General features: G+C 45.8%; 1 protein-coding gene across 3 annotated transcripts in view; it reads right to left on the reverse strand.

The window, feature by feature from the left end:
* CALN1 (calneuron 1) overlaps window positions 1-14,660 on the reverse strand; it is a 367,399-nt gene that overhangs the window by 322,954 nt on the left and 29,785 nt on the right. The window lies entirely within an intron of this gene.

A 14,660-nucleotide genomic window follows, 5' to 3' on the forward strand; every position in this document is an offset into this window, starting at 1 on the left:
CAATCCTTCAGACTCACAAGCAGGAGACCAGGCTGGGAGTGGGTCCTACCTTTCTAGTCCCTGCCTCGGCATGAGGCCTCTCTCCACGCTCCACTGCATCCATCTACTCTCGCCAGCCAACTACCCCACTGCTTTTGTCCCACCAGTGATAGCTCACTCCTCTGGGTCTCCTGGGGGCCACCTTCTTTCAAAGGCTCCAACTCAGAGCATTAACTATAAGCACCTTACCAGCACCTAATGGATAGCCAACCAAGTTCAAGAATGGAATATAAAACCAATGTCTGAAGGAACTGGGATGAGGAGGTGCCCCACTTCTCTGGTCACTGTCTCTCCACCTTTTCCATCCACATATTTATAGTGAAAGCAACCGTGCTCAGACCCTCTGACCCTCCTCCCCTGGGCACTGTTGATTATAAGCCTGTTCCCAGGGAATTGGGGATTGAGACCACACCAATTCCCAGCTGAGGCCAGCTGCCAAATTGACAGGGATAATTTTCATATGGGCAGAGAAACCGGAGAAGTGTAGACAGATAGAAAGAAGCAGCTTTCTCGGGTTCTTTACATCCCTGAGGCTTCGGATTCTATGAGATAACTCCCTCCCAGACCCCTGCCTGGGATCTTCTGCTAGGATGTCAGATGTGTCTGTTTTCACTTAGGAGAATTCCACTGGACTTCAGTTACCAACAACCAAAATGGTACCAGGAGGTGTGAAAATTACCTGGGGCGGGAAGACAGAACGATGCAGGGAGAAGGCTCCTCCTGACTTTATAATTTTGCCTACCCTGCCCACACGAGGCACAACCGCCGGGGCCCAGGCTGGTTCAGGTCTGAGGCCCTGATGCTCTGTAGGCTATCTGAAGGAGGCCCCCAGCCGAGGAACTGGACGACAGGGGGGAAGTGTACTCTGAGAGACCTCACCACTGGAACTTCATACAAAAACATGTTCCAGGTGGGCTGTGTCCCCTTTCCCCTCTGCATCCAACTCCTGGTGCCGAGACCGAGACCACAGAACTCCATTCCTTGGCCCCATCTCATCCGTCTTCCTTTTTGCTGTCTCTCTGCCCACTACACAAAGAAATCTTTGAGAAATGTGTGTGTATGCCCCCAAGGAAGGAGTAAGCAGAAATGTTATGAGTGTTGGGGTGTGGGTGTGTATGTGTGATGAGAAGAAGCCAGGAACCCTAGAGGCCCTCAGCCGGTGGTCCAGGAAGAGTTCGTGCCCTTCCCCCGAGGAGAAGCTGACGGCTTGGGAGCAGCGGATTCATTCTTCTTGGGCTACTGCTACGCCTAGAGGCAGGGAGAACTCAACTGTCTAATTCATGCCCATCACAGGTTTGGCCTCAAAATTCTAAACCCCAAAGTCACAGGAACAAAGGGGGAAATATTTTTTACTGTGCAAGTATGTTGAGCGTAAAGGGTTTCTGACTCCATCTGACTTCTTCGTCTGTTTGCTGCATGATAATCTTCACGTTCACTGAGGTGGGCAACTGCCCTTTTCCTCTGTATAATCAGCCACATTTGTCATTTGCCACAGCTTGCTTAGGACGTGCAGAACCACTTCTCTGCCCCAGTCCTTACCTCCTTCCCTCGACCACCCCTTCCCCGTTTCCCAGGGCAAGTGCCCAGTATCCTATCACTTACCCCAGCCTGAGAAAAAAGAACCAGGAATTTCCTCCTTGGACTGGACCATGCCTCCTGCTGGGGCTCCTCTCCTGGGATGGGGAGGCCCAGGCCAGGTCGTCCTCTGACCCCTGACCAGCTTTCCTGAGCTGAACCTCACTCTGAGCCTGCCTTCAGCATATGTCATTTCAGCTGCACCTTGCCCTCTTCTAGACCTTTCCTCGGGGTCAGTGAGAAGAGCTTGCACTGCAGGTCAGCATGCCCTTGGCCAGGGGTCTCATCAGCTCCCATCTTGGATTTCCCACACAAGGAGTTGTGTTGGAGAAGGTTCTGGATAGAGTCTCAGAGCACCCTGTGCTGGGCCCCGGCTCCTGAGAGAAACTGCTGAAAACCAGGAGCTCTAGTCATCAGAAATACGTCCACTTCCGTTATTCCCCCATAAGCCTAACCCTAAACTTACAGCCCCACCATGAACACTTGTGGCCCCGACTAGGAGCTGGAGACAGAGTTGGCTGGAGGTCCCATTCCGACGACGCTGGGGAGACCACCATAGAACATACCCATTTAAAGGACTTGCCACAGACCAACTCCTGGACGCCAGCATCACATAGATCAAAATTCCTTCTCTACAAAACCATCCGGAGTTGAAATTCCTCTTGAGTTTTTACAGCCATGAATGTCTCCAAGGAAAAGAAAGAGAACAGGATCTGACCCAGGGAAGCCTGTGGCTCAGAACACATCCAACCACTCCCTCTGAACTGACCTCCTCACCCACAAGCAGGGGAGAGGCAGGGGAGTCTAGTGGTTAGGAACAAGGTCTGGACTCAAGAGATGTGGGTGGGAACCCTGGGGTTACCTCTGCCCGTGTGATCTGGCCTATGTGACATCACTTAATGGTTGTCTTACTTTTCTCCTGTAAAGAGGGAGTTAATGACACCCATACGGGGTTATCGTGGGGACTCACTGAAATCATCTATGCGAGCTCCTGCCTCCACGCTGCCACATCATGTGCACTAGGCGAGCACCCCCTCCAACCTAATCAGTCCCTGACAGAGTCAGCTTTCAAAACCATCCCCACACCCGTCCACACATCTCAGATACAATCAATGGAAAGCTGTCAAGGCTCAAGACAGATAGTCAAATCTGTCCCCGCTGGGACGCGCATCCTCCCGGGACCCCTCACTGGTGTGCTGTCCAGTGGGTCTCCTCTCCTCTCCCCCCTCCCCCGACACTCAGCACAAAGGCTCCCAGCCCCCACACCACCCCCTACCTGCGGGCTGAAACCAATCAAGTCCTGAGCAAATATTCGAGAAAGCTCGTTTCTGCGGGGGGCGGGGGGGGGGTTGGGGGAGAAGACTTGCCAAGTGGGGAAGTCGGGGGCCCGGCTCCTCCTCGGCGGTTCCTCTCCCCCTCCGGGGGCTCCTCTGCCCCCCTCCTCCTCATTCTCAGGCTTCCCCTCTCTGGGTTGCTCGGGCAGCCGCATCGGGGGTCCAGGGCGAGGTTCTCAGGGAGATTTGTGAGCACATCAAGGGAACGTCAGCGGGGACGCTGAGACTCTGCAAGGAGTTGACAGAAACTTACTGCCTGCACAGTGCGGGTTGATTATTTACTCAAAGTCAGTTGCCTAAATAATTCACACCCTCCCTTCCGTGTCTAAACAGGACAGTGGCAGAAACACAATCCTGGCACAAGAAATATAATTACAGTTGTGACAGATGTTTAGTTATTAATAAGGCCTCCATGTCACCAGAGGGTATTACACAACCACCCAATAATGTGCCTTTGGAACCGACCTTAATGTTTACAGGTACTTTTCCACTCACGCTCCTGTGGGCTTTGCTGTGGGGTAAGTGATGTGGAGGGAGCTCCGGCAGCCAATGTGATTGCAACTTGCAAGAAAGCCCGGGACCTTGCCAGCATAATTTGTTTCCTTGCTGTTGACATCAACAGAGCCACAGAAACAAAGGGGGGTCGGCGGGGTGGGCAGAGTTAGACACAGCCGTCTAACGGAGAGACTCCTGCCAAAGCTCTTAAGCTTGCAGCGCTGCTCACCATCCCGGGGCAACATCATCCTAACCTCCTGACACAAAGCAAAGAGCATCCCAGACTGAGTGTCCCGTACCAGCTCTGGTCCAGACTTGCTTTCTGTGTGTGTGGAGTCTCTGGGTTGGCTTGACGTCACCAACCCAGTGGTGACTTCCTCTCTCCCTCTCTCCCTCCCTCTCTCACATGCTCACGCTCACACACGCTCTCTATCTCTCTCCTCCCCCTCCCCAGACATCTGGTTAACCCCTCCTTGTCCTTCATGACTCTGCTCAGGGTAAGGCACCTGGCTGGGTTAAGGCATCCCTCACGTGTACCTACATCTGTTGTGGTCCATGGTCTCTGTCCTTCTCTTCTCCCAACACTGCATTGAGAAGAGCTGCAGGCAGGGAATAATTCAGACGCCTATTGAGTCATCGGGGCCCCGGCAGGGATAACCTGAAAATAAATGGTGCTCAATGAACACTTTTTTGCGGTTGTTATTATTCGGGGGGGGGGGATTTAATGGAGGTACCAGAGATAGAACCCAGGACCTCATGCATGCTAGGCATGCACTCTACCCCTGAGCTAGACCCTCGCCTCTAATAAACACTTACTGAACTAACATTTAATCAATTTTGGTTCTCGGTGGTTCCATACTGAAATTTAAAAAATAGTAATAAAACAAAGAATCTCAAGAGATGCGAAATCCAGAGAGGTTAACTGGAAGAGCCGTAATGAAATGAACAAGCCCTGGCCACTGCGGATGGAGCCCTCGCCTGAGAAAGCTGGCCCGTGGGGAAGTGTGCGCATGGCAGCGGGCACCGGCCTCTCCCCGAGACAGGCAGAGGGGCCTCCACCCCTCACAGCTCAGCCCCTGCACGTCACATCCAGGGAAAAGGCTCCCGAATCTACTTCCAGCCTCTTGGTTCTGACCGGAAGGGCACTTCCATGCCTGGGACACGTCCTCCTGGAGAAGCCAGCCCATTAAGAGACGAGGCTCAGAAAATGTTTTCAGGAAGCAGAAAGCCTTGGAGCAGTGTGTACAAACGTGATCATGGTGGTAAATTATGGTGGTAAATCCACACACGTGGCAGGCACTGAATGTCAGCTCCACCCCAGGTCACGTGGGACAGGCTCAGCCCCATGCCTAAAGCATGTCAGTTAGTGCAGTGAATGAATGACAGACACACAGATTCTGTGTGCTTTGTAACGTCCACCTTGAACAGAAACCCCTATCGTCTAGGTCAGGGCTGGGCCAGACAGTGTCTGGGTGTCCCTGATCTCTAGGATTTCTGGCTCTCTGAGGTCTTTGGCATGGGTTGGGCCCTCTCTGCAAAGAGAAGCTCTGTCTCCTGTGATGGGGCTGGAACTTCCCAAAGGTTGGGACCAGAGGGACACTCTGCATAGAGAGACAGCCTCCCAAAGCCAGAAGCCTTGTCTCACCAAACAAGAGCCCATCATATCCATGCAATAGCACTCGTCTGCAGACACACGTCCCCCAACACCATGTCTTCAGGTGCATGCACACACACACACACACACACACACACACACACACACACACACACACGTCTTCAAACACTCACAGCCTACGTGTGATCTCAACCCAAAATTCAACCCCTAACCTCGGACATACACACGAAAGGACTCACTCCACAGCCACACAGCTGCACACACCATCCCCATCCACGTGCGCATCCCCACACACCCACCCCCACACACACCCCCCTCACATGTTCACACACACTGCCGCACCCGCTTACCCACACGTGCGGCACGCACACCCATCCTCTTTTAGTCTCTAGTTATCGTGTTAGGTTAAAAAGGAAAAGCGCGCTTCCTGTGTCTTTACAGTAGAAATGCAAAAGAAAAGTGACATTTTATTTTCAGATAGGCTTTTAGTTGCCATGACAGTCCCGGCACCACGGAAGCCATGATCGGTGGCAAATGCAGATTTAGCTTAGCTCCCCGTATACAAGAACTTCTGACTCTGTTCAGTGCCCTCCTTGTCAGGCCCTCCAGGCAGAGTGGATCCCAGGGCAGGGGCAGCCCCCCCCAGTGCTAGTCTGGCTGCCAAGACGGCAGGTGATGGGACTGGCCAGGAGCGCTCAGCAAGGATGTCCAAGCTGACGGTCACAGTGGCTTTAGAACCCAATCCACTTAATTCCTTGGCACGTGCTCACAGCTGAGCGGGAGCATGGCACTGGAGGTGGCGGCTCCCCACGAGGAACAACTGCTCCTGCTGTTCACTGCGGCACTCAGGACGGGCCGGAAAGACACAAAGCCGGGGGGCTGGCCCTCAGCCAAAACAGGAGTTGGCTTCTCCAGCCAGAAGCCATCTCACCAGAATGCTCTCTCCAGGTCACGGCTGGCCTGACACACACCGGGGGAGGCCAAGCTGCCCACCACAAGCTGGGGCTGACCGCCTGTGGCCAACTAATGACCACCCAGCGTTGGCATCTGGATAGGAGATGGACCTCTCCCCCTTTCACTAGGAGCTTCTCAAAGGCGGAGCCATGGTATGTGCACCTTCCAAGTCTCCAGTGGCCTTATACACCTTGGGACCCAGTAAATGCCTACAGAAATTACTCTTTGACCCCAAATTAGCTGGTATCTCATTTTCCAATGAGATGCCTAAGGGCAATGAATTTCCAGGATTTCGCCTCCGAGTCCATCTGCCAGTTTGTCTTCATTGTCATCATCTGAAAGATGGGCCAGGAGCTGGTTTTTGAGCCCAAGTCTTGAAGTTAGAGCTTTGGGCTAATTCCTGGACCCACATGAAGGTCCTCTTCAGCTTTTCACTTCAGCAAATGACCCACCCACTTCCTTCAGCACCTAAAATGTTCTCTGAAGCACTGGTCGCCACTGTGAGGCACTCGGGGCTACCCAAAATGTGATGCTACCTTGGTTCTGCCCTCAAGTACTCCACTGACCCCATCACTTTTACCATCCCATAATATGCAGAGATTGGGGTAGTGATGTGCCTAAGAACATGGCTAACTGAATTAGACTGTGCCATTCAAATCCTGGTTCTCCTTAAAAGCTGTGTGGTCTTAGGTAAGTTACTTAACCTCTCTGTTCTTCAGTTCCCTCACCTGCAAAATGGGCTTGACAATAATAGCACGTGCTTTGGAGGGCCAGTGTAAAGTGTTTGGCAGAAGTAAACCCACCGCACATACAGCCCCACAGAGCTCAGAACCAAGCTGGGGACACAGACACAAACACGCAAACCAGAGAAGGAGGCTGCTGCTGCTCCTTCAGTTTGAAGAGTCAGTTTGTCCCTGAGGGTATTTGAGAGGGGAGGTTTTGACTGTCCTCTTCAGTGCCACCAAGTATGTTCTCAAATGGATTCCCATGCCTGCCTCTGAGAGAGGGGGACATATGGATACAGTCTGGGCGACCTGGTCAACCTCATTGTTCCAGCATCTGCAGCTCTGAACATCTAGTTGGGTGCACAGGTCACAGGCAAACTCAGTCCTTCACAGCTTTTGGCCCTTTTTGGAGTGTCTAAAATTACAATCACTGTGGGAGCAGGAGATGGATGAAAATCTAATGTTTATGAACAGAGCGTATGAGCCTGCATTGTTTATTGGCATGAATAATTCATAAATATGGGGTAGATGATTCTATTTTGTTTCTGGGAAACCCAAGAAACACTGCTTCCCAGACTGATACTCCAAGACCTAGTTCAAACGTTCACCAAGAAACATCCCCTCCATTCTGATCACATTGGGCTTCGGGTTAGAGTCTTTTGTGTCTTGTGTCCCCTGCTACAGTTTAGGGCTGTTGATGGTCACGTTACAATCATAATTGTATCCCCTGTAATGCTTGACAAGGGTTTTGCACGTGGGTCTTTTCTCTCAAAACCTTCCACACATGTGTCATCAGATTTTATCCACAAGTAAAATTTATTTCTGTTACAGCTGAATATAATTCTGTTTTCTGGGCTTTTTTTGTTCATCACATTTAAAAACCTTGTTATTGGGGTTTTTAAAAGCCTATTTCCAGTATACAATACATTATTATTAACCCTAGTCCTTATGCTGTACATTAGGTCTCTAGAACTTACTCATCTTATAACTGAAAGTTTATATCCTCTGGCCAACATCTCCTCTTTGCCCCCACCCCTCAGCCCCTGGTAACTACCATTCTACTCTGTTATCATGAGTTCAATTTTTTTTTTTTTTAGATTCCACATATAAATGAGATCATGCAGTATCTGTTATTCTGGACCTGTCTTATTTCACTTAGCGTAGTGTCTTCCAGGTTCATCCATGTTGTTGCAAATGACAGGATTTCCTTCTTTTTCTGTGGCCGATTAATATTCCATTGTATTTCTTTATCTATTCACCTGTTGATGGACACTTAGGCTGTTTCCATATCTTGGTTTCTGTGTATAATGCTGTAGTGAACATGACAGTGCACATATCTCTTCAAGAGAGTGATTTTCTTTCCTTTGGATATATACCCAGAAGTGAGATTGCTGGGTCTTGTAGTTCTATTTTAATTTTTCGAGATACCTCCATAATGTTTTCCACAGTGGTTGTACAATTTACACTCTCACCGACAGTGCTCGAGCGTTTCCGTTAATATAATTCTGTTTTGCAGGTACCTTCTGGACAAAGTGTTGAGGGGAGTGGATCACACCACGTGGTATTTGGTGAGGAACAAGTCGCTGAGAGCAAGGAGCCAGAGGCATGTGTGACGCCCAGCCAGCTCCCAAGCGGGGTCCTGCATCCACGGGAACAGGCGAGCACTGGAGCTCCTTCCTTGGAGGAGAGGTGGTTAAAGCGGAAAAGCTCTGATCAAAGTGCTGATGAGCAAAATAGTCTGACCACTGTGCTGGTGTTTACTGACTCTGAGACCCTGTCATCCTGGGAGCTAACTATTTACCATCCTCTTAAGTATGTTAATACGAAAGAGTACTCAAAAGCACAAATAAAAGATAAAAAACAACCTGTTTGTCTAGTACACAGGAAATGTCCATAGAGTTCCTGAAAAATGCAAAAGCACATGCTAACTGTTCCCTTAAATGTGACATAAAAATGAACGTTACATTTTCTCTGTTTTGTCCAAAACGAACTTAATGTCATGGGGAGAAAATGTATACCCAGGGAAAACCAAGATTCTAAGCCCAAGTCTAAAAACTAGAACTAATTCCTCAAAAGCACCTCAACACAATGCTTCTGCGAGTGCTCCATCTCAGGAGCCCTAGTGTCCCTGTGAGAGCTGCTTCAGACTCACATACGCAAAACATCCCACACCCTCGTTTCTCAAAATGAAAACCAGGAACTGTAAATAGATCAGAGCAATTAAAGTTGAAAACCACAATAAAGGAGGAAACAATGAATATTTCCGTAACATAAATACACACATATTCACATCAGTTCAAAAGCCAGCATCCAGGCTCTTACTGAGCAAGAAACACCAGCGACTCTGTTGCTAAAAGCAGGAAGAAGTCACTGTCACCACTCCTGTTCACTGTGTTGCTCTCTGTCTCCTTTACTGTAAACACCGTGTTGTAGGCATTAACCAGCAGGAGACAGACAATTAGAGGCATAAGACTGGAAAGGGAGAGACAAAAATAAACAAAATAATCTCTCCTTGAAGATGATATGATTATATATCTGGAAAACCCAAAAGAATTCATGAAAAACCTACTACAAAGAATTTACTGGCATCAAAATAGACACATAGATCAATGGAACAGAAGAGAAAGCCCAGAAATAAACCCACATTTATATGGACAATTACTCTACAAAAAGGAGGCAAGAATATACAACAGGGGAAAAGACAGCCTCCTCAATAAATGGCACTGGGGAAACTGGACAGCTACATGCAAAAGAATCAAGTTGGACTATTCTTTCACACCATGCACAAAAATAAATTCAAACTGGATGAAAGACTTAAATATAAGACCTGAAACCATAAAATTTCTAAAAGAAAACCTAGGCAGTAAGCCCTTTGACATCGATCTTACTAATATTTTTTTGGATATATCTTTTCAGGCAAGAGAAACAAAAGCAAAAATAAACAAATGGACTATATCAAACTAAAAAGCTTTTGCCCAATGAAGGAAACCATCAACAAAATGAAAGGCTACCTACCAAACTGGAGAAGATATTTGCAAGTGATATATTTGATAAGGGATTAATATCCAAAATACACAAAGAACTCATACAACTCAACGTTAAAAAAAAAACAAACAACCCAATTAAAAAATGGGCAAAATATCTGAATGACGTTTTTCCAAAGAAGACATACAGATGGCCAACAGACACATGAAAAGATGCCCAACATCACTGATCATCAGGGAAATGCAAATCAAAACTGAAATGAGGTATCACCTCACACTTGTCAGAATGGCTATCACCAAAAAAACAACAAATAACAATTGCTGGCGAGGATATAGAGAATGCAGAGAAATGTAAATTGGTGCAGCACTATGGAAAACAGTATGGAGAGTCCTCAAAGAAAGAAAAATAGAACTACCATATGATCCAGTAATTCCACTCCTGGGTATTTATCAAAGAAAACAAAACACTAATTTGAAAAGATGTATGCACCTCTATGTTCACTGCAGCATTATTTACAATAGCCAAGATATGGAAGCAACCAAAATGCCCATCAAAAGATGAACGGATTATGAAGATGTGGTATATGCATACAATGGAGACTCGGCCATAAAAAAGAATGAAATCTTGCCATTTGTGGCAACGTAGATGGACCTAGAGGGTATGATGCTAAGCGAAAAAAGTCAGACAAAGATAAATACTGTATTGCTTCACTTAAACATAAATCTAAAAAACAAAGCAAATGAACAAACATAATAAAACAGAAACAGAGTTACAGATACAGAGAACAAACAGGTCCTTGCCAGAGGGGAGAGGGGTAAGGGAAGGAAAGAAATAGGTGAGAGAGATTAAGAGGCATGAACTTCTAGTTGCAAAATAAATGAATCATGGGTATGCAATGTACACTGTGGGGAATATAGTCAATAACTATGTAGTATCTTTGCATGATGATGGATGACACCTAGAGTTATGATGGTGACCATTTTGAAATGTACAGAAATATCAAACCACTATCTGGTATAACAGGAACTAACACACTGTTGTAGATTAATTATACTTCAAAAACAAACAAACTCATAGAAAAAGAGATCAGATCTTTGGTTACCAGAGGCAGGGGTTGGAGGGAGTGGGAATTAGATGGAAACAGTCAAAAGGTACAAACTTCTAACCATAAGATAAATAAATACTAGGAATGTAATGTAATGATAAATATAATTAACACTGCTGTATGTTATGTATGAAAGCTGTTAAGAGAGTAAATCCTAAGAGTTATCATCACAGGGAAAAGAGTTTTTCTGTTTCTTAAATTTCATATCTATATGAGATGATGGATGTTCACTAAACATCTTGTGATAATCACTTCACGATAAATGGAGGTGACATCATTATGCTGTACAGCTTATACTTATACAGGGCTGTATGTCAATTATAACTCAATAAAACTGGAAGAAAAACAATTTTTTAAGAAAAAGAAAAAATCTGTTAGAAATAAGAGAATTTAGTAAACTTGTGGGGAATAAAATTAACATAGAGAACTTATTAGACTTCATATATAGAAACAATACTGAGTTAGAAGAAACAGTATATGAGCAGAACCTATTTACAATGGCAAAAATAATTAAATAAATTAGAATTTTTACATATTTTTAAATTATATCAAAAAGAAAACTAAAGCAATTCCTAAAAACAAAAAATAAACTAAAACATGCAAACACAACTGTATTTCAAGTTGATGACTTAACTATAAAGAGAAGAATTTTTTCCTTTAAAACATAATATTTTGACTGTAAATTCCAAGTGAGACAGATCTTAAGGACAAAAAAAAAAAAAAAAAAAAAGAACCCATGGAGAAAGCATAAATAAGTTAATGTCATTAGGAATCAAGATTTTCTGTATTAGAGAAGAGACATAAATATAAAATTTTAAGGTGAAACAAAAATGCTGAAATCTAATTTGAATAAGAATATTAGTATGAATTCAGGAATTATTTTTCTCTTTCAAGGAATATATGTGTCCTATTTCAGTCTCTGAAAAGGCTTCGAAGTAATTAAAACTCAGTAGCAATAAGCACCATGAGTACTCAAACTGTGGTCTCTAAATACCATTTCTGGCTCTAAGTAATCAGATCCAGGGGAGGAAATATAAAAGTCAGCCTGGGAGTCCTTGTCAGGCCTGAATGCAGGTAAGCTCCCAATGATGTCAAGTAACAGACAAACAAATCTGAAGAAATGCCCAATGGCCAGATATGGGGCAATCCATTATTCTAAAAATTGATTTGGATGTAACTGCTAAGGTACCAGCTAATTACTATTTTAAAAAATGATAAACAAAAGAATCAAAGCAATTACTCTGCCTTTTCTACAGTGACTGTATTATAAGGTAACCAAACATTTGATGACACAAAGCTCTTCTTTAGAGAGGAATCACAACTAATAAATTAAGGAGAAAAGATAGAATTAGAACATAGAGTTTTGCCACCTCTAATGAAATAGTAAGTCTCAGGAGTGACCATAAATGGCTCCTAAAATCATTAGGTGTAAGATTGATGGAGGACTTGACCCTGGATGTATCAGGCTGATGGAACCTCAACCTTAATTAGCATCAATAAAGTGGGACAGCCAGCTATTAACTGCCTTCTGATGAGAGGCAACAGAAAGCACACGGCATGATCTGAAAGTGTTCTTTCGATGAAGAATAGAATATGAATCTAATCAAGTCCTCAGATGTAAACAGAAGCTCACAAGAGCATAGAGAAATCTGTTAAACAACACGTGAGAACGGAGGAAGCCAAAACCAGAATGTGGGAAGTTTACAGGAAAATTATACCATTTCTGTAAAAAATCAATAGCATGGGAAGAAAAGGAAGGCAATCATTATGGATTAAAAGACACTTAAGAAAACTAACAACCAATTATGATATGTGGACCTTATTTGAATGATTTGAATACACTACATAACTGAGGCAACTGGGAAAACAGAACATGGAGATGATATTGAAGAATTATTGTTAATTCTGTTGAGGGTAACAATTGTATTTTAGTTGTGTTAAAGAAAAAGCATCTTTACCTTTGTTAGAGATACTTAATGAAGTATTTACATGTGAAATCACATGTTATAAGAAGAACAACAAAGCAAGATTGAAAGAACATCAGTAATTACTGAAGTCTGTGTTTAGATACACGTTTCATTATACTAGTGTCTCTTAGTTTTGTGTATATTTGAAAATTTCCACTGTAATAAGCATTTTAAATGGTTGGAAACAGGGCTTCATGAACTGGATCTTGGCATGGGATCTTGTGTGTATGAAGGGAAAAGAAACATGCTCTGGACACATAAGGTCAGCTTTGCATTCAAGTGGGGCTGACTGACACATAGCATATGCTAAGATGAGCTGCAATGCAGATGGGGAAGCCAAGTTAGAAACCAGGGCACAAGACAGCAGTCTTTTCTTAGCTTTCCTGGGCTGAGTAAGATGGCATAAGAGGGTTTCTGCTACCCTTGCTATGATCATTGCTAGGCCTGTCCTTCCAAGTAGGCTCAGGGTTCGGCATCTGTAGACACCTAGTAAGTGTTTGTTGAATGACTGTCAGATGTTATCAAGTCAGCTACCTATAGGATGTGCTGTGATGCATTCCAAACGATCCACCCCTACTCACAATTACCCGTCTCACACAAGCCTATGACAATGGCTATAATTCCCACAATCATAAACGCTCCTTCAGTCCACGGCTTTGTTACAGCAATTGTCCTCAAAGGTGGGGTCTCTATGCAGTGACATGGCATAACTGGTTTTAAGGTAAGTGGCAAGTAAGCTGTTACTAATAACAGTAAAAAAAAAAAATGGAGACTTCATGGTATAAGGATATTAACATTGCCAGAGTCTGGCACGGAATGGCAAGGAAGGAGGGGACATCTGGCGCCTTGCCTCAGTCTTCAAAGGCCCTGGGAGGCTCAGTCCTGCTCAAGGGCCAAGTGCAAGGGGCAGGGCTTCTCATCCTCACAGGCCTGCAGGCCCAGCAGGACTTGATGTTCAGTGATTCTACCAGCCCCAGCCTCCCGGATCCCAAGTGTCCCCTACCACCTTAACCTCACCCATCCCTGCTGTCTTGACCCCACGTCCATCCTCTGACCCAAGGACACAGGACCTGAGGGGCCTCAGAGTCAGGTGGTGTCCTGCTCTCTGTGTTGGCGCAGTCACAGGCTCTGGTCTGCCTCCAGACAAGCCCCCTTTGCCTGATCCTCTCCTCACCAACACCAAATAAAACTGTATTTCATCGCTTCCAAGACTAATTATTCCATGTTTTGACAGCTCTGAAATCAAGGCGCCTTTTACAATCATTGGCATCTTCAACTGGACAAAACGTCTGGGAACAGTTGACACAAATTGTGCACTTGCTCCATGCCAGGCATACTTCTAGGTGCTTTACATGAATTTACTCATTTCATCATCCTCATAATAATAATGCAATGAGGCAGGCGCTAACATTAATACTGTTCCCATTTTAGAGATGAAGAAACTGAGGCACAGAGCTGGTGAGGGGCAGAACTGCCAGCTGTGCTCCCAAACATGGCTCCTCCCCCTGAGCTCCCTGCTAGTGCCCCTCCCCCCACCAGTGCCCCCTCCTCCAAGCCTCAGGGGGCCACCAGAGCATGCTGGCAGAGTCCCTCTGGCCACCAGCAGCCTCCCTCTTTACCTGGTGTTCTGTACAAATGTCACTTCCCACACGGGCTGTGGCACAGCCCTCATCACCTCTCGAGCATGCCAAGGATTCCAGGGGCCAGGGGTGCTATCTTTGCTTTCTGATGCTCAGCATTCTGTCATGAACCCTAGTGTGGGCCCTGGTCCCCTGCCTCCTCCATCCTGTTCCCCTAACCAGGGTGAGGCACTGCTCCCCCAGGGTACCCAGGCTCCTGGCTGGCATCAGGCCACACTGGAGCTTC

This window comes from Camelus ferus, chromosome 18, assembly GCF_009834535.1.
Source record: "Camelus ferus isolate YT-003-E chromosome 18, BCGSAC_Cfer_1.0, whole genome shotgun sequence".
NCBI lineage: Eukaryota > Metazoa > Chordata > Mammalia > Artiodactyla > Camelidae > Camelus > Camelus ferus.